This window comes from Triturus cristatus, chromosome 12 (assembly GCF_964204655.1).
Source record: "Triturus cristatus chromosome 12, aTriCri1.1, whole genome shotgun sequence".
Taxonomy (NCBI): Eukaryota; Metazoa; Chordata; class Amphibia; order Caudata; family Salamandridae; genus Triturus; species Triturus cristatus.
In genome coordinates, this window is record NC_140595.1 from 366,835,695 (window position 1) to 366,859,108 (window position 23,414).

A 23,414-nucleotide genomic window follows, 5' to 3' on the forward strand; every position below is an offset into this window, starting at 1 on the left:
TTTTACGACACTGCAGGGGCACTCTGATAATTAAGGACTCCCCCGTCTAAAGAACACCCAACTAGCACTGGAACATTTAGCTAGCCTAAATACAGGCAAAAATACTGAATCTAGAGGCTCACATACGCCCTCCCCTACCCAAGCTTCAGGGATCTGGCAGAATGCCCTGCACACACCACAACCAAAAAATAGGTCTCCTTTAAAAACTACGAATGTACAACCCATCAACCCAATCGCCTTCAATCCACTATTGTATAATCACCATGCTACCCACTCCACTTACCGACTAAGCAAAGATTCACAAGGAACAGATTGTGATATGTCCTTTCTCACATCCCAGGAATAGGAGGAACTTGTTGCTTCGTACACTTTAAAGGCCTGTCCAGGCCCCACTAAAGCGGAAGCAGCTTGGAGAGAATTTATTCCACAGAACCCATCTGGGCGACCCTACTAAACACCATGCAGCTTTCAGCTACTGCCGTCCAATACCAATAGACCTAAAAAAGAACATCAAATCCAATAGCACCATCGATACCACCAAGGCATACAGAGACTCAGAAGAAAGTGCTACAGGTCAGGACACAAGGGTAGACAGGACCCAAAATGGAAGCAAACCTACCTTGAGCCCAAACCAATCAACAGAGGGACCCATTGCACACATTTCTACCCGAGAGAGAGCTGGTAATAAAAGGCCTAAGATCGCATAAAATCACCGCAAACAAAGAAGAAAAGGCAGGACAGGAAGTCACAGATGACAGGCTGCTTCAGGGTAAGCTCCCCCTCAAGTGGTCTCCTGGACCCTAAGGGCCCCACCACATCAACCCGAAGTCTCAATGACCTCTGGAGAAGAGACAACTCCGGGGGTCCAATCATACAAGTCAAGCACCACATTGGTAAATGCAGGCATCCCTGAGGTTCTGAATACTAAGAAACTAAACAACGCACCAGAAAGGGCAGCTAGGAAAATGCCACAAGATTCATATATGAAGATACCCCTTATGACTGTAGAACAGCATGCATCAGAAACCCAAACTCGGATAGAGCAAGGCATGAATGCCCAGGCATCAGACGAAGGAAAAGACCACTAGATCACAAAGCCAAATGCTGCCTGGAAACCATCGTATTGGATGCACCCGGAGAAACGGCTCAAAGGAGCCTAAAGGAGGCAAGTCACTGTGGTAACAACCAGTCCAGTAACCAGCCAGCCATCAATTCACAAGAATCCTGCACGGCTACTCTTCCGCCGCAAAGGTCAACACAATCAGTATAAGCTCAATCAAGTGGAGAGTCAGGTAATGGTGCAAGAGTTTCTGCACAAAGGCACCTAATACAGCTCAGCCAAAGCAGAATCAAACTGACTGATGGTCAGACACTTACCGACCCACAACAAACTAGTATTGCCAACCACACCCCCCAACAGCCATCACGACCTAAAGCAACCCAACTTTACGGTGACCCATCAAAGGATCCAAGAGCGACAGATACTATCATATTTCTACCCGAATGTAAATCAGGGGGAAGAGTGGACACTTTAAAAAGGGGGTATACACTGCTACTCTTGTGAACAATTCAAAATGTGGACAATCTAAGCTCAACAGATCTACTTTCAATTGAGTTTTTACTAACTGATAACCGGCAGGGCCTAGAAGCAACCAAAATGATCTGGATAACAAACGAGGCAACCAACATGATCATGAAGGAGGCAAATACATTTCTACAGTGGGGGAGAAGTCTACATTTCGGAAAAAAGCCTGGCTATCCAACTCCCCTGCTAATCAGAAATAAAGATGAAACACCCCTGAATGATCCACACACTACCAAATCTATACTAAAAGGAGCACGCAGCAGCTCTCCAGTGGCCAACCACAAAAACAACACCCCATGGGATTGCCACCAGCCAAAGGACTCAAAGCCACTGACGGCAGACTTCAACTGGACCCATCAACCGTGAACAATCAAGGTCAATCCTAGCCAATGACAGGGAATCGTCTGCTATGCACCATCTCTGAAGGAACTTAGAAGGATCCCCATGTGCATCTGGAACATCAACAGCTTGGCCAACAAGGCAAAGGACCCCAAGGTATGAAATTATCTGAAAGCATTCGATCTCATACTACTACAAGAAACCTGGGAGGAACAAGCAATAGAATCATCGCAACTGGTGCCCGCGATAATGGGGTCCACATACGGACACCGATTAAGTGGCCTGACAATCTATGCCTCAATATCCACAATATGAACTAAGCAAAGTCAGTAGAGGATGCCCAACTTCAATTAGCGGTTAACAACGTAAATTAACCGTCATTTCATGGAATATCATGGGGTTAAGGAACATCTTTAGGGACAAGGCCACACAAGATAACCTCACAAAGGGGGACATTTTGTGCTTCGAGGAGACCTGGGCCAAGTCAACAACCCCAATTGGCGGCCTCTATGAACATCACATACCAGTGACCAAAAAGACCATCTTTGGACGCCTGTCAATAGGTCTTTCCACAAGTCATGCTTGCAAATTGAAAAACACAGCCATGAAAGTAGAAACACCCGACCTCCAATTTATTACAATTGAGGGGCTGAGAAAGGAACATCAGCCCCATTCCCTGCTACTAATTAACTGCTACGATAATCCAACAAAATTTCAAATACAACAGGGTATGGAATCCTGGAAGACATACTCCAAAAAATTTGAGCATTGCAATGTGATAATTGCGGGAGATTTTAACACAAGAGGTTTATATCAAGTCTCAGCTGTACCCAGCAACGTGAAGAAGTTGGGCCTGTTGATCTCCCTCCTTAAAAACTTTAAGCTACAATTCACCCATGGAATAAAAAAATTCTGCCGCCCCTCGTGGATACCCAAATCGACCTTTACGAATATTTCCACTATAGATTACATTTTAATTAATGAAGGGCAGGCACATGAACTATGTGACTTTGTAGTGGATGACAGAGATGAAAGTGACCATAGGCTACTTAATGCAACCTTCAATCTGGCACTGGAACCAGCGGACGTCCAGGAAATAATCGGCGCAACCCTAGGCGAAGAACAACATTGAGCCCTTAAAAGATTAAAATGGACCGCCAACCTTAGCAATAGCCTGTTGGGGTATGAAGCCGCAAGGGAAGAGGTATTTCAGACAGGGCACACAAAGAACATCATAAGTCTTTTGGGAAATGCTGATGGCGGAATTACAGAAGAACCTGGGAAATGCCAACCAAGTAAGAAGAAGCCCTATCCCAAAATAACCTTTGCCGGAACAAAGAGCACCGAAGTACCTGATACAACATAAACATTCTCTTAAAAAGGCAATTAAGGCAAAAATGAAAGGAGTCCATTCATCACTGACGACCTCCATCTCTGCCCTGCAAACCACATATAAGAAGAAAGTGTGAGAGCTGAAAAGACAGCAGACAGAAAAGAACTGGCTCAAAGTGTTCTCATTAATTACAGAAAAGGACAACTTCAAGCTATTGGGATACATGAATAGCCTGAGCTCCCGAAGCCCGCCCAAAGAAAATAGTGTTGCTGGCAATGTGTGGGAACAGTATGTGAAGGGTCTGTACATGAGCGAACCATACAAGGTTGGCCCTCCCATCTCAGAGTGTTCTCAGGCCGCAGCTGAAGTCAACAAACCTCAAAGCGCACAGGAAGAAACCACTGTGCCCAGTCAGTTTGACGTTTACACAGTGGAGGAGACTTCCAGGTACATCAGGGTTATAAGAACCGATGGGGCCCCAGGACCAAACGGCATTCCCGCTCAAGTCTTCAAGTCTGCTCTAGCTTTCTTTGCATCTCTTTGCATCCATCCTTACTCCATTATATAATCACTCATACTTCACAGCAATATTACCACAACCCTGGAAAGGCTCTATCCTGTTGCCAATCCACAAGAAGGGAGACCACTCGAACCCTGCCAACTGTAGGCTAACCGCCCTACTTGACATCAAAGCTAAGGTTTATGTCCGCCTACTACTAAGGGACTTAGAGGACTGGTTGGATAAGAACGGTATCCTCCCGCCCTATCAAACTGGCTACAGGTCAAACAGCTCCACCATGGACTACATTCTAGCGCTGTCTTACTTTTTGAAGCAAACGGTAATGAGCAATAAGTTGCCCCTGTTCTGTTGCTTTATCGACTACACCACGGCTTTCGACAGAGTTAATAGAGGTCAACTATGGGAAAAACTTGAATCCTGGGGGAACCTGGTAACCCTTTTAAAAGCAATAAAAGCTCTTTATGAGGGGACATGGGTCAGGGTGAAACTACATCCAACAACTGCGAGAATTAAAACTAACAATGGGATAAAGGAGGGCTGTGTGCTGCCCCCCCTATTATTCAACTTGTACACGGCAGACCTGGGACAAGCCTTGAAAGGCGCCAGCCTAGAACCCCCCAAATTGGGCAAGATGACCTGGGAATCCTTCAGTATGTGGACGACACAGTGATCATGGACCACACCAGGGTGGGGCTCCAAAGAGCATTATAACGTATAACAGTGTGCAACCAGTAAAACAGCCTGCAAATCAACAAGACTAAGACAAAGATAATAATCCTTGGCAAATAACCACACAAAAAGCAAGCTACCTGGTCTCTGGGTGAGCAACGAATTAGGACAGCTACATCCTACAATTACTTGGGGGTGTGGGTAACAGAGAGTGCTACAGCAGACAAATACATAAAGGAGCTAACAACAAGAATCTACAGAAAAATCCTGTCACTTATATGTCTAAGCTACCGCCTAACAAGTCCATCCATAGAGCCCATGCTGATTGTACTTAGGGCAAAACTAATTCCGACAATTACTTACGGCCACTTAGCCTTCCCAGGTGCATTAGAGAAAGTCATCAATGCATCCCAAAAAAAAGCTTAAAAGATCGTGCTACAGGCACCCAGACAAGCAAGGAACACCAGGCTAAGGCTAGAAATACGACTAAATAGATCGGACTTGGCATTACAGGGGTGGACATAATAAAAAATTGTATCAGAGTAATGAAAGTCCCCAAAACCACTCTCAAATACTTTTTTTAAACAATTTTTATGGCATCAGGTTCCCCATGGCACTTCAAGCTGGATCAAGCAATAGATTGTCTGAAAATAGAGGCAGAGAGCATGCCACTTCATGAAATCCCCTACCCTGCCTGGGTTAAAGCTGTGAAGCGCGAAGTCCAGACCATCTAGTTTGAACTGGATCGATCCTCACTCCGGTACAACTCCCTTACATTGGCACTTGAAAATTCATACACTCCCAGGAAAGCTCAACCATGCATGCAAAACCCACTTTCACCTCAAGCGAGAAAAAAAATCCTGTTCTTGTGACTCACTGCCCTCAAGATCCTGGATTTCAACTCAAAATGGGCGCGAAAAGATAACATTGTCTCCTGCCGGCTATGCAATTACCACAGGGAATCCTGGTTACTTCTTCTATGCTGCTGCCCCAAACTGGCCAGCGATTGCCATTGTTTGCTATGCCCGGCCCTAAGCGATAAGGGCCTCAGAACCTGCAGGGAGGCCTCAGAATGGTGCTTCTCAGAAACCACTACCTGCTTTCTTGCTAGAGCCGGCAAGTTTACTCACCAAATTAGAATTGCACTTGACTCCCAGCAACAGGCTGCAGATTCTAGGGTCGCAATCACTTAGTAATTAATCCAGCTGGTGCCTTAACCCCTACCGATGTCACTCAACCCAGGGGCTCTCAGTACAGACAATTGGATCATAAAGAGTCTGTGGGGCCCAGCAGAGGGCACATCAAGAATTTTAATCAATGACAACCGATATCCCGGAGGGAACGACCCTGATTGACTTTATACAACCATTGATCCTTACAGGACTAAGTACAACTGGTGTGAAAAGGAATTGAGCCCACATTTTAACTCATTTTTAATTTGGAGTCTTAAAGGGACACAAAGCAGTAAACAGAGCCCATGCAGGCATGGTGCATTTTTTACTTAGAATGCCGGGAAACTCCTTGGGAGAGGGCAGATGGGAGGGTGCGTTGCTTATGTGTTTTTATACTTTAAAGATTTTAAGTAATCGTACAGGTAATAAAGAATTAATCACAATAGGAACTATCCACCCAGTAAGGGAGTTTATAGTGGCCCAAGTGCCATCCTGGCTGTAACCCCAACAATCAACTGTAACGAAGTAGAATGGCCAATCATAATCATCAACAGCTACTTACACCCGAGGCTCAGGCTTAAAGTTGGTAAAGAATTAATCAAAGAACTGACAAGAATCTCAGAAGAGGGTGACACAGAGAACATCATACTAGCCTGAGACTTTAATCTCTGCTTTCTTGGCACCTCAAGCGAAGAGGAGCTGCTACAGGGACTATTCGAAGAGTGGGACATTTTGAGCCAAGGGCCAACTCACCCAAACAAGCAAACCAGACCATCAACTTTCTTACTCCAAGAGATTGAACATCTCAACCTGAGGGCTCTAAACGGCCGCTTCACTGAGGATAATCCACCGGCACCAACTTTTCACTCCACAAAAACCACCTCCCACATTGATTTTACCTTTGTAACACTACCCTTGTCCACAAAATTGTGTCTTACGAACTGGGAGATAATGAGCCAAGCAACCACTTACAGCAAGAGGTGACATTCAAGGCAAACACCCTATACTTAATGGAGGCGAGCAAAAGTATTGGCACAGAATACACCACTGACTTCAAGCGGATAAAGTGCAGCCCTGCTTCCTTCACCAAAAAATTTACACAATGACCCACCCCTCACCATATTGGAGAACTTCACAAAGGCCCTCAGGGAAATATTTGCCACCAAGATAGGAACGAAAATGGGAGCAACAGTAAATACCTCGTCTGCAAACATAATCACCCCCCCCAAATCGGAAGACTCAAACATTCAATAAACCAAACCTTAAGGAAGTTACACAGGAACCCTCAAAATCTAGCCCTGCAAGGCGACCTAGGAAATTGAATGCAACTCTGAAAAGAACAAAATGGGACTAAAAAAGGCAAGGAAATAAATCTCTCTGGGCAAGGTTACTGCATGATTCAAAATTCAAGAAGAGTGGACAATCATCACCCTACGGCAGCCAGCCCGCCCACCAAAGAATAAAGTCTAATATCTCAGAGGAAGATTGGGAAACATATTTATATCATCATTTTAACAACAGGAAACAAGGGGTGGAACAGACTGGGGAAGAATCCTATACCAAACAAGGGGACAGAGGTAACAAATCCAGGGAAGAGCCCGGACCCAAATCAAAAGAGGACTCACGTTCTGGCACCATATTGAAAAGTCACTAATTTGCTGGGGGCGCAGAAGCAGCTGGCTTAGAAGTACCACAAAACAGCAACGAGGAATATCACAGAATAACAGCGCTACAAATTAGGATGCAAATAGCTAAAGGAAGGTTGGACAACACTCCTGGTCCCAACGGAATACTGCCAATTCTGTGGAAACATGATCCAGAGTACTGAAGCAAAGTACTGGTGTCAGTCTTCAACGATGTATTGGAAACAGAAATCATCCCGGAATCTTGGAAGGGATTCACGATTTCTCCCATCCTTAAGCATGGAGGCAAGGCCAACACAAATACCTATTTGTAGGAGAATGGCATCGACTGCATAGTTGCCCCCAACTTTTTGCTGATGTTTTGACTGTTTTATGACTCTAGCCAGGCTGTGGCCCTGCTATCCAGGACCCCAGCCTATCTGCTTCTTCTCTAAACTGATGTGAGTACCCTAGGTACAACCCAATCGGATACTGAGGATACCCTGTCAGCCCTTGTAGATGGTACCCTAGGTACCCAGGTATGGGTCCCTCAGAGGCCTACCAGGGCTGCAGCACTTATTGTGCCACCCTGGGACAGCCATACCAAATGCCACCACCAGACCACTACTGTAGTCTGGGTAAGGTGGTGCTTGCACCCCCTTACAGGCATACAGGTACCCTGTATCCCACCTATGTACAACACATGCATTCTCATTGGTTACCCCTCAAGCAGGCCTTGCTAATCCTACAAGGCAGGGTGCTGAGATATGTGTGAGGGGGGACCCCTACCTGAGTAGGGCCCCTCTGCAACCCTCGTAAAAATCATTGCTGGGTTGTTTGTAATGTAGCCATACCATATACTCTTAACCGCATTATAAGTATATCGCGATAGCGTGATAACTTGAGAATGGCTACACAGAACCATATCGTGTTTGTTGTCAAACATGTAGGAATCATACCTCCAGTCCAGCCATGGGCATGAGGGCATGATTCCCCCATGCTAGAGGGGCGATATGGGAAAAGCGGCAGAATTTAGACTCCAATTTAAAAGTGCACACGTATCACAAAATGGATGCTACTCGCCACCCACACAACCCTGGCTGCCTGTTGCTGGGCAAAACCCCAGCCTCGGCAGCTGGACAATAGGGATCCTGTTGCAGGGAGGTGCCAGCACCTTCCCAGACAGGCTATGTGGATTGGAACTGGGTGGGTGCACCATAGGATGCCTTTCAGAGTTGCACGTAGGCTGCTACAGCGCCTACATTCTGCATACACCGCCTGGAACCGGTTCAGGGGCATCCTGCCCCTTGCCCAGGCGGGAAACACACAAAGGGGAGAGGATGTAGCCACCCTTTCCTGCCTCAACTCTCATTGGTGGGCTCTGATTTGGACCTTCCCCTAATCTCTTGGATAAAGGTGAATACTGTGTCCCCAGAGCCTCAGATTAATCTTGGACTTCACAGACCTGACCTTCGACGAGCTGTTGCCCAGCTGACTGAAGAAATCTCCCTTGGGGTAAAGGAGTTACCCCCCTGCTTGGCAGGCACCTGAAACACTGCAAGTGACCCAGTTGGAACTTTGCTGCTCATTCGGACATCAACAACTCCTCTCAACCTTAAGGTGAATTTTCTAGCATCCCAGAGGCCAGTGAGTGTGTCCAGCAAGTCTGAGCACCGTGGACCACGTGGGTGCCGAGATCCCCAATACCCCAGGACCCTGACCAGTGGGGAAGTTGTGCTTTGGCCCAATATTGAGCCAACCTCTCCGCAGTAACTGTGCCAAAGATCAGTGCCCTAGCCCACTCCTGTGGCCCGTGGGCACCCTTTAATGCACGCCAAATTGCTGCCTCCCGTGGTCCTTTGTCTCTCAACTTGTGGGCCCTAGTGGAGGTCAATCTTTACTTTAAAGAGTTTCTCTGATTGCTCCAGGTCTGCTCTATAGTCTCCTTGAAGGAGACCTTGCTCAAACCTTGTGGGTCTGCACCAGTAGCTGATTTGTTTATCTTGCGTGGGTTGCAGTTGCCAAGGCTTAGTGGATACAATCCAGACACTAACACCGCAGAGACCCTCATCCTTTGAGGGACAGTCACCCTCCAGAAGCTGGCCTTCCTTGAAGCCTCCCGGAGCCCATGGCTGCAGATCCAAGCTACACCTTTTCCACTTGAAGCACCCGACATTGAAGGGCTCTTTTCCTTGAGCTCCCTGGTCACTGAGCCGTGACCCAGACTCTGTCCCCTCTGCTTTCAGGTTCTCCTCTACAAGATCTACAACTTAATTCTTCACAACATCATCGACGCTTTTGGCTAGCAACAGTTCTGTACATTTTCCCATTGAAAATCAGACCGCGACCCGACATCGAAAACGACCTATGCACCCGGCTTCCCTGGGGCAGGTAACAGTGGTACCTCGGTACTCTTGTGGTAGTGGGCTCCTCAAAAGCTTAACTCTAAGCTCCTAACTTTGAACTCCTGCTAGAAGTGTCTTTAATCTTTTAAAACCAAACCGCGACATTCTCCATAGGCTATAATAGAGATCCCGATAGCAGCTATTACCACTGCACGCGCCTCCCGTGGGTCCCCTTCCTCATCACCTGGGGTGGATTCTTAAGGGGCCAGTGATCCTAAATGCCCTAGGCATTGTCTGTAGAATTGTCGTGATTCTTATACCACTTTTTTAATATATGGTTTGGTCCCCCCCTGGGGCCCTGTGATTCCAGTGCTATTTATTGTATCTATAAATGCTTGACTGAATTGTAACTTTACCTCTAGCCTCATAAAGAGACTTGTGGGATTCTGTTTAGAATAAATACATATATTTTACATATATACCTGTGTGGACTACTCTTTCATTTGGTCATTCAAGAGGTTATCTATGGTAAAACAATAAGCTTAACACTCCTTCAAGACTTAGCCTGAAGGCTGCTCTCCACAGCTACCACTAGGATAGCTTTCTTTAAAGGTTGTCTTTAACCTATCACCTTAAGAGTCGAATTGGGCTGGTGCAAGGTGGCCACTATAACTAGTGACCAGCATATGCCAGGCCAACTTCTCACACTATTGCATAGTTGCCTTAATCGACAATGAAGCTAAGTACAATGCAGGAGTAATCCTGGAAGAATTAACATCTTAGGCCTCGTCAAAAACCATCATCCCTGTAAACCAGACTGGCTTCTGCAGACAAATGAGAACCACCACTAATATCCAGACCCTGGCACTGCTGATTGATGCTGCCAAAGAGGCAAAGCAACCGCTATTCCTATGTTTCATAGACTATAGTGCAGCATTCGATCATGTAGACCGCACTAGATTATGGCAGAAACTAAAAAAATGGGAGATTGCAACGGCCCTCCTAAACCAGTTGATGTTAATACACACAGACACCTGGGTCAAAATCAAGCTGGGAGCTGGGGCATACCTCTCTAGGCGAATTAACACCTCCAAAGGCCTATCACTTGCTCTTTAATCTCTTGATGGCAGACCTCCCCTGGGGAATTGGACTAAAGCATATCATATGCCCCGAAACTAGGAAAAATGTCCCTTTCCAACCTTTTATATGCAGGCGACCTGGTCTTACAAAGCAGAACGCCAATTGGACTGCAGCACCTCCTGCACATCACCAACAACTTCTTGCAAGTCAACACATTATTCAATAATCTAAGCAAAACAAAAACTATGGCAATAAACTATTCCAGGAAGAAAAAACTGAACTGGTATCTGGACTGACATCACCTAGAACCAGCAACTGCATGTACATATTTTGGAGTCTTATTAGTTAGCAGAGGCTCGGACAAAATTTAGATTGAGGCCCTGTGCTGGAAAGTCACCACAACTTCACTAGCAATGAAGCCCCTAAAGAAAAGCCCTACCGGGCGTAACCTTAGATCCACTACTGTAGGTTATACCGGCCAAGCTACAACCAATGCTAACTTATGGAAGCAAATCAATGCAAGGGAGGGATGCAATCGCTGTGAACAAAATCATCATCAGCACCTACAGAGCGATCTTTCACCTCCTGACCTATGCGTCTCCCGCCCAAATTTATCTAGAATGTGGCCTACAGAAGAAGACAGTGGCTAGGAGGGGGATGTACATAAAAAGCTGGCACAAGATTAGGGGAACTGAGCCAGGATCACTAAATTAACACCTCTGGACTGAATTGACATGCCATGGAAAATCACCTGCTATAGAGTACCTCGAAGACTCCCTATCAAAACTAGGTCTCACAAACCTGTGGGCCACCTCTGCAACCCATCAGAGCTTCAGAGGGGAGAGGAGTTGGCCAAATGGCTAGGGCGGTCAACCTCGAATCTGGGGAACTGGGTTCAAGTCTCACCAATGACGCTGAACATCCTGTGATTCTGGGCAAATCACTTAATCTTCCCGTGCCTGATAAAAGAAAAATATATATATATGAATGTGTCCTGATGTAATGCAACTGGTGCTTTGTAAAGCGTTCTGATACCCGATTCGGGTCAAGTTTGCGCTATATAAAAGTCTGTAAAAAAAAAATGCAGCTGTAATGTCTGGATGTAAACCTTCAAGAAGGCAGTAAACCTTGGCAAAAAGGGCACATGGTTAGTCTGTGCTTAACGATTATAAAGTCCTTAAACCACAACCATATTTAAGTGTCGGATTCACAATGAAGACGAAAGAAAAATTCTGAAGACTCCGCCAGGGCATCCTACCAATACTCCAACATATACATCCCTTTCAAAAGGAAACCAGGAGAGCATACTTGCTGCCACTGTGGAAATGGAAGCAAGGATCTTGTGCACGTTATCTGCATTTGCCCAAGCCTACTGGACATCAGATGCAATCTACTTCATCCCTCTTTAAACCAAAAAACAGCATCAGGACTTGCAGGCAGGCAGTAAAGCTATGCTTCAACTCAACTGTCACCCAACTAAACTTCCGCCTCACAAACTTCTTCAGTATAGTAGAAAGGAGACTACCTCAAACATTGCCACGCAATGGAGGCACAGAAAGTAAATAACAATCGTCCCAAAAGGATACTGATCACTACGCAGGAAAAAGTCAGAATACTACAACAACATTCAACAGCTGAGCATTCACTTTTTGCTAAATGCATTCAGAGCCCCCATTCAAGTATCATGAGAACAGAAAAAGCTGGGAAATCAACAAAGATCTTATAAAATAAATGGAAAAACAAAAAGGAAAAAAAAGGCTTCGCACAATGAACATTAAGCAGACTCTCTTTTTTAAATGGTTTTATTCCTTCTTAAAGTTGCACCAGTATTCAAATCAATAGGGACTATCAAGAAGACATCATATGCTCAACATTGGTCTACATGGGGTAAGGAAAACGTCCCTTTTTAAACCGTAGGCTGAAAAAAATGCTGTATTCTAATATTACTGACTTTATTGAAAATTGTAGATCATTATAAGTACTCCCGTAGTAGACCAGTCAGCAATTATTATCTATCGCTAACTACAACGGACCAGAATGATGGTATGCCCTATCTGAAGTATATAACACCACCTAAGTGTGGGGAAGGAAGCAAGTCCTTTTGTTATTATATTCCCTCACACACCCTAGTGGTGTCATGCTTCATCATCGGGACACCCCGACGCCTATAAGTCAGGGTGGGCTCAACCAATATTTCAGGGAGCACTTACTGAGATGATATTTGGCCAGGGGGTTAAAGATTAAAAATCGGTGTCAGACCCCAGTATCCCTTTATTCTTGGGTCTGGCACTGATAGTAAAAACAAAAGAAGTGGGTATCCAGGGATATTATGGTCCTTGGACCCTATTGCCAACATGTTTCTGTCCTTATTGCCCCATGAAGGGTGCACGGACATTCTTCAGGGCGTATACCCCCTGGAAAGTTTAAGAAAGTACAAGGGAAGTTCCCTATACTATTGTGCAGTAAGGGCAGATAGCTGCTCCTTAATTCTATCGTTCTGTTGATAAATTCACTCCATCTGTGAAGAATAGAAGAGAAGACAGACAACATACATAGCGCGTCAATTCCGTTTTGCAAAGGAACACACCAAATATATGTGCTTATCTCTGTGCTTTCCACATCATCATACGTGAAACCAGAAAATAAAATGTGCGCGTGATTAACGCATAACCACTCGTATAAGTGACACACAACATTGTGGCGTGTAAATGCTTGGGTGGCGGTGATTTACCACATCCTATTTTCACACATTTATTTGTGCGTAATTATAAGATATCAGTCTTACCAGTCGGGATCACAACAAATAAACACGAGTTTAAAAACAAATCCTTCCCTAATTCATTCTTACATGGTGAATACGCATTTCCACTCCAACATATCTCACACAGTGTCGACAGACACAGACACATATCACAACTCAGAAGCCAGAATTATCACAGTCAGACCAAACTGTGATGGATCAACCAGGCACTATAGAAATTGCTGATACTATTCTTCAGATCTCTCCTGCTATACCACAGTATGCAATTGATGACTGGTTATTACCAAACAAACCACCTTGCTACACTTTCAAATAATGCTTCCAAATCCTCCTTTGCCTGCCAACTTACCCAAAAGTCACTTCATGTCAAGCTTTGAGCAACCATTTCCAGTCTGCTTTTCAATAAGATCTTCAAAGTGCCACATGTTCATGATTTTGCTGTTAAAAGATGCTGCTGGATAAATAAGGATTATAAGATCCACAGAAACACCACAGATCAGGAGCATTTTACTAACAGAGTTTGTCTGCTGAAGGCAGATGAGATCTGAAACTGAAATAGAGGACAAGAACATAAGAATATGAGTGAAAAAACCTTGATTGGCATATGTTATTACCAACAATTGTGTTCTGTGGAGTATTTCCACACTCCTAGACTTACTGATACCCCATTATCAGTACCTCCAGGAGGAAGGGAGAAAAGCTGGATAGTTTTGAGCCTAACTCACAATAGGACTCTAAGACAAAAGTATAAAGGTGGATGACCACCTTCTGGGCCAGGACACTGATGAAAGATAGGAGTCATATGATGTGATATTTGTATATTAACATTTATATGGATTTTCCAATCTATAAATGATCCCCTGTATTGTATTACGGTCTCATTATCTAAGCACAAATATACCTTGAATCTTAATGTGTGCACACCAAAACATGCATTCAAATTTATTTAGGGGGAATGCTCTGAGCTGAAGAAATTAGATTTTTGCACCCAAGGATCGTCTTTCACTGTTGTGATATTTTTTTCCAGTGAAGATTTCTACCTTTGCACTTCGACACTTTTTTGGAGGTCAGATTCCTCAAGTGGGGCAAGGCTGCATATAACAGTGAAGAGGGCTCCACAAGGCCGGATTCCTTTTCCCCAAGGTCCAGCTCAATCAGATTTGCACCTGTGGAGAAGAATGTAGATGGAGCAACCGTAATCTTTGGCAAGGCAGCAACGCAGCTTCATTGGATTGGCTTGGCAGGTTGTTCCCAGTCCCCCGCCAGTTCTCAGAGCAAAATATGTCAAAACGTTTCTTATTCATAGGTTGAAGGATTTGTTAGGAGGAGAATATTCTGACACGAGCCAAGGTTCCAGAAACTGGGAGCAGCCCTTGGAGGTCAAACCTCACTCCAGCAGGGCAGGTCCAGTTGGAACTGATCAGCTGTAAATGTAGGAAAAGGCCTCTTGAAGCTTGTTGGGTCCTTATAGCCTAAACAGTAGGGCAACCTTATGACCCTTGGAGTCCAATTGTTTGTCCTTGGTACAAGAGGGGCCTCTTTTTAGGTCCCAGGCAGCAAGTCCCTTCCTCTTGCGGTCTTCCATAGGCCCAAAAGCAATCTGAGGAGGGTCCTGTCAATGCCACATTTATGTCCAGCACCAGTATGTGGGAGGGGGACATTCCTGGCCACTTCTTAACCCAGGTAGTATAAGCTCCCAGGGGTGACCTTACACACTTTTGCAGCACTTCCTGATTGTTTTACTGTTAACAATCCCCCAATGTCCCTTTCTGCCCCAGATCAACAAGTCTTAGCCGTTCCTACCTTTTGCAGGGCTCCTGTGCCCACCTTAGAAATGCGGCCTTCCTAGACACAGCCCAGATTGTCACACTGCCAGAGAAACAGAACACATCCCCAAAATCAAGGCCTTTGACTTAGGTCTGCAAGCGAGGTCACACATCAGAAGTGGAGCTATTTAGCTACTGAATAACAGTTGGCAGCTCATGCAAATGGGCTTCTAGAGACTTAAGGCAGACAGCAGTTAACATTTGTAAAGGTAACTGTTCTAACATATTTATTACAAATCTGACTTTACAAATATATCGGAAAAGCTACCCCTATTACAGCGAAGATCGCCAGTTCGGACTTCCCAGTGTAATGACATATTTGACAATAAACCTTTACATGTCCCACTTTTCAATTACAGGCACCTTGCCTCATTGACATGTAAGTCCATCTTAGGGGGTGACTTATTAATATTTGAAGGTAAGGCTTTGGCATGTCAAAAGGAGTTACTTTGGCATGTTGAATTTTCAGTTAAAACCAGCATAGCCAGGCTACTGGTGTCAGGCCGGCACTCACGTTTACCTTGCCACTATAGTGGATGGCACAATGAGTGCTGCAGTCCACTTGTGCCATTTAACTGACATTTACCTTACTGGCACTGGGTACACTGTGGTACTGTATATTAGAGACCTAGGGTAAGTTAAATATGCTGGTCTGGGGTATGCCAATTTGATAACATGGGAAAGGGGGATTACAGGCACTTTATCACTAGTCAGCAGGGATAAAGTGCCCAGAGATCTACAGCCAACAAAAACAGTCGGAGGAAATATCTGGGTGCTATCACAGAAAAGATAGTCACTTCCAACACGTTGCTTCACATGTAACCACAACAATTGATATCCCTTATCAAAACCTATTACAGCATTCTCATGTTTACTTTTGCACTTGTGCCCAGGCTTTGGGTGATACATTTAGAGGTATAGAGAATATACGCCAATTAAAAATTACCAGTATTGTAGTAAATATGTTGAGCACCAAAAGGGAGTATAACCATTTCATTTCCAGTTGTATTCAGCTAATCTATAATTGAAGTTGTCTGCATTGTTATCATTCACTTGAATTCTTTAGTACCCCCCCTCCCATTCTTGCCTTTCAATATTATTTGGCAAGGCATTGCCTATAATGAAATATTCTAAAATAAGGAAACAGTCCTCACAAACCAGTTGGACTGAAATGAGCAATAGCTTTTCATCCTCCCATTTTACTAACTCGTTCCGTAAATATTATTATCCATCCAGTTCTCATTCACATAGTAATAATAGCTAATTTCTCTAATCCTTAATTATTTTCATGTAAGCATCCTTTGTAATATAATAATGACAGTACAAACACAATCCTCATTAATATTCAAATTAATGTGAATGACACATCTAGTATAATTCCTCTCAGCTCCAAATTATTTACCTGCTGGGAACGGTATTCCTCATCTGCTGTTCGGCTGCGTCTCCATGTGCTCTTTGCGTTCAAAATACCTGCCATTTTCTTCTCATTACAAATACCTAAATACAAAAACAGGCTATCACAAACCATGTATTATAAGAGTCACTATGGCTGTCCTCATAAATATAGCAAACAATTAAATGTTGGCGCTAAGTAGACTCATCACAGTTCAAAATTAGTAACTTTGCGGGGATTTTTATTCCCCCATCACCCTTCTGTGTACACCTCCACCTATTAGTAGTGTTCGCATCCATTACCATTTTTCTCTTTTCTAGATGTAACAGCATAGAAACAGACTTTTAGCAAACCACGCAATCTAATTATCAGCATATTGATGGACACGTATAAAAACAAGTTCTTCTCATTTATGCCGAAATGATAGATAATTGCTTAATTGTAATGGTTGAAAGAATTCCTCACAGTTTAAAATTAGTAACTTTGACGGGAAACAACCTTTACAATGCAGTCATTACATCGCACTACATTTACAACGCAATCATTACATCTCAACATCCTTTACAACACATGTCACTACAACGCAGCCATTACATTGCATGTCACTACAATGCATGGTACTACAATGCATGTCACTAAAACGCAGGCATTACATCGCATGTCATTACAACACATATCATTACAACGCAGAGTACCCCTACACTAACCAACACTTACCCTACTGTTGCACCCCCTGGAGTTAGAATAGTAATTTTTACCCCTACACTATCCAACACTTACCCTATTGTTGCACCCCCCGGAGTTAGAATAGTCATTTTTACCCCTACACTATCCAACACTTACCCTACTGTTGCAACCCCTGGAGTTAGAATAGTAATTTTTACCCCTACACTATCCAACACTTACCCTACTGTAGCACCCCCTGGAATAAGAATAGTAATTTTTACCCCTACGCTATCCAACACTTACCTTAAATGCAATGTTATGGTATGCGTTGTAATGGTATGCGTTGTAAAGGTATGATGCGATGTAATGGAATGCATTGTAAGTGTAGTTTAAAAACATTTGTTGTAGTGGCATGTGATGTAAATGTGTGCATTGTAAAGGATGTTGTGATGTAAAAACTGCGTTGTAAAGGCATGCGTTGTAAATGTATGCTTTGTAACATCATACATTCAACTTTGACATGAATAAGTTTCTTCATCTCCCTTACATATGAACAAATGGTTAGTGAATTTGATTCTGCATCCATTTTGTTTTCATTTATATAAAGTATCATGGAAAAAGACTATTGTAAACAAAAGTATTCAAAAGTCCACCTTATTAGACCGGTCAGGATAAACGTAGAGTGCATCCCACATGTGGGTGTAGAGATATACATGACATATATATGCTTTATTGCATAAAGGACCATAGCATATACCCTAATCGTCCAAATGTCACTATGTTTTACTTATTGGGTGGCCTATTATATTACAACTGTATCCAATAGTTCCATATCAAGTATTTTGCATTATTTTCTATAATCAATACGGGTAAATAAAGGTAAATTCCGGGTCATGAACTCTATGAAATTGCAATGAATTAATCCTGAATATGCGTCCAATGATTTTTTTTCTTTAAAATAAGCAACAAAGAAAAATATATATTTTATTACTAAAAATAGACATTATATGAAGGACACTTTACATATTAATATGCATTATGCACCCTTACGGATTATGTGATGAAGCAAGCACGTCAGTATCAAAGTTAACAAAATTCCAGGCACATAGATTCCCATTACTGATAGTTAATTGCCAACATGTCTTTTTGTAATATAACATTAAGTCTTATATTGTACAATATCTAAATATTTATTAAGAATCTGACTAAATCTGTGGATGCCATTGTGTAATTAGTCTTGTCACCTGACAGTCTTAATTCACATTTGTTTTAGCTTTTGGGGTAAGTGTGGAAGTTCTTTTGATCTTTGTTACTCTTCTTTCCCCCTTCAGTTATCACATTGACTTCCCTCTTATGGAACTGTTCCTTAATATATCATGGAAATTTCCAATAAATCCATAGTCCTCACTACAATTCCTTCTTACGCAAATTATTTTCTCATGAGAGGTCACCCTAAATTGTTTCTTGTGAGCAAGATGCATGAATGATAGAATTACACACTGCCTGCTTTCTGTATATCCTGCTCTTATTCTTGTTATATATGGGATAACATAACCTGTCACATATTATAAGGATATTGCAAGTCACTGAGGAGTTTAATTACCAAATAGAGGAATGAGTTCTCAGACTGAACTGCTTTATAAGGTCACTGAACTCAAAGGTAACATTCAATATCCCTCAAAGGTACAGCAGAGGGGATTAGATTCCTAATAATACATGGTCACATCATCGCCCATCCTACAAACCTTGTAATTTTTTTTATTTATATCAAGAATACCAAAGGTGACCGTGGTAACAATGTCATGTACATTCAACGAGGACACAGAAGAAAAATACACTTGTCAATAACTTAATATGCACAACCAAAAACTAGGGGTGCTGCTGATTCAACAGCATGGTAACAATAATGGAGGGGATGGGGGAAGAGAACTGGAGCAGAAGGATTCAAGAGAAGGAAAGAATGGAAAGAAAGTAAAGAAAGAAAGGAAGAAAAGTGCAGATAGTACTCGAGTCAGAATGGCGGGGAGGAAAGGAGAGGAGAGGTTAGGAGGGGCAAGGGAAAAGGGAAAAGGGAAAAGGAGAGGGATGGGGTGGGGTGGGATGGAAAAGAGGGAAAGGGACCGACCTGAGGTAAGTCATTTAACAGTTCTATCCTTGACTACATCAGTGCAGCTTCTACTCAAAGGTTTACTAATTCATTCTCTGCATACAGCGATATAACGTATGTGCATCACTCAATCACTACTCCCCATGTTGGTCCTTTCGACCGCAAAAGGCAGGCCAACACATCCATAGCAAATGCAAAAACAATAGGCGAGAGAGGTGATCCCTTTTTGGTATGCCTCTCTACCAGTATCTTGTCGGAGATCACTACACCCTGTGGACCTTAGGCACGGAATCTGTATAAAACAGTGCCATTCATCCCAGGAATTCTGACCCTTTTACCAGCTTGCGGAGCACCACCATGTATTATGGCCAACACAGCATATTGAATGGTTTCTCAATGTCCATGGAGGTCACCCTGAGATTAACCCCTGGACGTAGGGCCCAGTTCATGGTCATAACATATTGCTTGCAAATTGAGAAATGAATTTATGCCAGGAATAAACCTGTTTTAGACTGGGTGGACTATGGTGTGTGTTATTGGTATCAAACAATTCAGACATATCTATCCAGGTACCTTGTAGGCAAGGTTCAAGAGATGTAGTGGACGATATGAGCCTACATCCATTGGTCGTTGCCAGGTTTTCGAAAAGTCGCTATCAATCCCTTCTTGATGGAATCTGGTAGGCAAGTCCTGGCTTTGGCTACTATATAAACCTGTAGCAAGCATGGGGCCAACTGAAAGTTATAGATAGCGTAAAACTCAAACGGAAGTCTATTTGTTCTTGGAGTTTTGCCTCTGTGTGGATCAGGGATCACCTCTCCTGCCTCTGTGTGATTGTCACTTGGCTCTCTTCCACCACAGTTCTGGAAGCTTCCAGTTCTTGATCTGAAGGCTGACTGGTGGTCTGCTCCTGATGGGGCCATATTTCCGTAATATTTTGTAATACCTTTCTTGGCTCTAGTTGGTTGTTCACCACTTGACTTTAACCAGCACAAATAGCGCCTATAGGGGTTTGAGGTATCTCTGATTTTCACCACCACTCAAGTGGACTGCCTGCTTCATCACCTGATGTATGTTGTCATGTCAAGTATTCTTTATAGATCATATACCATATTCTCTCTCTTTGTCAGATTTCAACCGTAATGAGCATAGTGTATTGATTGTAGTTCGAATCTTCTCAAAAACCTTTACATTCTGATCTCCTGTACTTGTATTGTTAAGTTTTACAGCATTTCTGATAAAAATCATTCCGCTGTTTTTCCATAAATATGAAACCAAGCAAGCTGATTCTACGATGCTCCTTAAGCGCACGTCTTTTAAATTCTTCCATCTTGTGTTTTTTTGTGGGACAACAAACGTTATTACAAAAATCCGCCACTTCTTATTCTGGAAAAAAAGGGGCAGATTTACAAGAAACTGACGCATCTGCATAGATGTGTCAGTTTCCTTGCACCAGTGCCAAATGTCCTTGCGCCACCATGGATGTGCTGTATTTACAGTACGGTGCTCCATGGCACAAGTATTAACAGATACGTCAGAAATTATGATGCATTTGTTGGCCCAAAAGTGATGCATTGCTGGAGTTGCTCATGAAAGAGTCGCAACTCCAGCAATGCACCACAACAGATAGGCGAGTCCAATTCAAAAAGCCTTGTGTCATTCCTTATGCCAGGTCTGAGCAGGAGTAGGGATTCTGACGCAGTGAAATGTTGTAAATGTCACTGCATCAGTTCTACATGTTTTTTTTGCGTGGAAACACCCAGCCTGCATGCATTATACTTGACGCAGGTATAATGTGACACAGGGCTTAACAACGTGACGCATCCCCCTAGATGCATCACGTAAATTGGCAGCATTGTTTGCGCCGCCGCTGCGTCAAAAAAAGTGACGCAATGGCATCGCAAGGAGGCGCAAAGGGCTTGTAATTCTGCCCCAAAATGTGCCCATACTGTCGTAATTTCATGAGACAAAAAGATCAGACGCTACTATGGAGCAACTAATGTGCAAAAACCGTATCCTTCAGGAACATGTGATTGTCTAAGAGATCGGCATGTTTTGAATAGGTTTTTCAAAAATGCACACTTGAATTTCAGAGTACCATGGCCTCATATTTGCAATTAGGAACGCCGCCGAGCTATAAATCCACACTCACATCAGGAAGATGGGTTCAGAATGTGAAAAGACACAAGCTCAAAGAGCATTTCAAGGCCTCCGCGCAGAAACAATTCAATCTGTTCATTTTGCGATACAAAACAATCTGCCATTTAAAAAAGGTATCTGAGTCAAGCGGCATCACCAACTGGGCAGTAAAACTGAACTGCATATTCATAATGAGCCATTCCTTTTAACCTTTAAAATGGCGCCCATGGCCAGGTACTTAAAGTAATGTCAGAAACCGCAATAGCGACAGTGATTATTGTTCGAGATGCACGCTGGAAAAAGAAGCTTGTAATGTTGAATTCTGACTGGTTCCTTTTTACGCAGAGTTTAAAACCGACATTTACCTTTTCTAAGCAGTGCATATAATAACCGCTGCTATTTCCCTGTTAACCAACCATGGAAAAATGAAGGACAGAATTTGGCCATCGAGAATTCGAACTCGTGACCTGCAGGTGGCGCCAAATCTCAGAAGTAACTGCGTAACTCGATGATCAATCATACAGCCCATTTTAAAATGTTGCTTTTTCTTTAATAACCGAATAGAATATATTTCTGGAACATACAAGCTCCTCAATAAAATAACAAAGGCATTGTTTGATAATTGACAGTTTGTTTAGCTGGTAGAGGCAGCCAAAGGGCAGGTTTGAATGGCGATTAATAATCCACATTAGCAATATGCACCATTGTAATTTTGTAAAGCGGTTTTTAAATATTCAACTATTATGTTTGAGGACATGATTTCCATTCAAATGCAGTACTATATTTGAGGTGTCAGAGTGAATAAGGATTCCAATAGACTGCTTACCTTTTGAGAAATCTGACAAATAGTTCTCTGAGAAATGACTTTACGGATCCATAATAAAAAGGCAGCCCTTTCACATTTCTTTGAGGACCATGTCATTCACGAATAAATGTAATTCACTCACTTAAGATTAACAATTTGACATGTACATTCAGACTCCTCACGGAAGCTAAATCAGATGAAGTCCCTTCAATTCCACATAATATGTATAGTGAAAGTCACAGTGGAATTTAGTGACACCAAAAGGCAGCAGTTTGCAGGTTGATGCCATTTTGTGATTTAATGGAGCCTCAAACTGACTTTTAAATGAAAACATACAGAATGTTGAGGGTAACATTGTACTATGTAATATTATTCTATGTCACTCATTCTTTATTCTAAAATGAACACATCTGCTGTAGTTTCACGCATTTCAGGTATTTACAAGAGGTAACCCGAAAAGTCGTATGACTTCCTTTTTTTGCTTTGGCCTTGCCCCAATGCAGTACTGTTTGCTTGCTAGAATGTTGCACTGCAGAAAGACAGCACCTGTGTGCAAGAGTATTTTTTTTATTTAGTTTTTTCTCCAACAGAAACCTTTCTATTTAGTGGAGAAACTTTCCCCACACACCTCCATTAAGTTCAGGGGGGTTCCGTTGCTTTTCCTTCTTTCAAAAAGAATTTGCTTGTGACATTGACAGGATTAAGGGCCTCATGTAGGTAAATACAATTTACCGATTCTTAAATACCGAACCGTACCGATTCGGTATTTAAGAATCGGTAAGTTATATGTAGGTAATAATTCGGTAATATTTACCGAATCGGTAACATTCGTATTCAAGAATCGGAATTTACCGAATCGGTAAATACCGCGGTGGTATTTACCGAATCGGTAATTACCGAGGTGGTATTTACCGAATCGGTAATTACCGAGGTGGTATTTACCGAATCGGTAAATACCGAATCGGTATTTACCGATTCGGGAAAAAAAATCACATGACTGGATGAAACAGCCAATCCTGTGCAACCACACCCCACCCAACCAGGAAGTGGCC